The following is a 365-nucleotide window of genomic DNA, read 5'->3' as shown; positions in this document are numbered from 1 at the left end:
TCGAATCGAATGGATTGGAATCGAATGTAATCGATTCGAATTGAATCGTATTGCATCGAATGAAATCGAATCAAAATAATTGGAATCGAATGGATTGGAATAGAATCGAATTAAATTGTATTGGAATCGAATCAAATGGGTTAAATTCAAAACCATCGCTCCGTGCGTAGACGATAAGAAAGCTATGCTTCCCCTTCTCGGTCACTCGGAGTACCAGATCCCGTTTTTGTTTCATAGCTGCCTCGAAAATTGTCTAGCTTCGATGGATTGTTTTTAATTCGATTCTTGGTTGTCTTCTTACTTTCTGTTGATTGTGTTTGCCTTTTTTTCATTCTAATTGAGAAAGTCTTCCTCCCTCCTTTTAT

Source organism: Diabrotica undecimpunctata, chromosome 3 (assembly GCF_040954645.1).
Source record: "Diabrotica undecimpunctata isolate CICGRU chromosome 3, icDiaUnde3, whole genome shotgun sequence".
NCBI classification, from domain to species: Eukaryota; Metazoa; Arthropoda; class Insecta; order Coleoptera; family Chrysomelidae; genus Diabrotica; species Diabrotica undecimpunctata.
The sequence above is the reverse complement of the archived record's forward strand: the minus strand, read 5'-3'. Positions refer to the sequence as shown.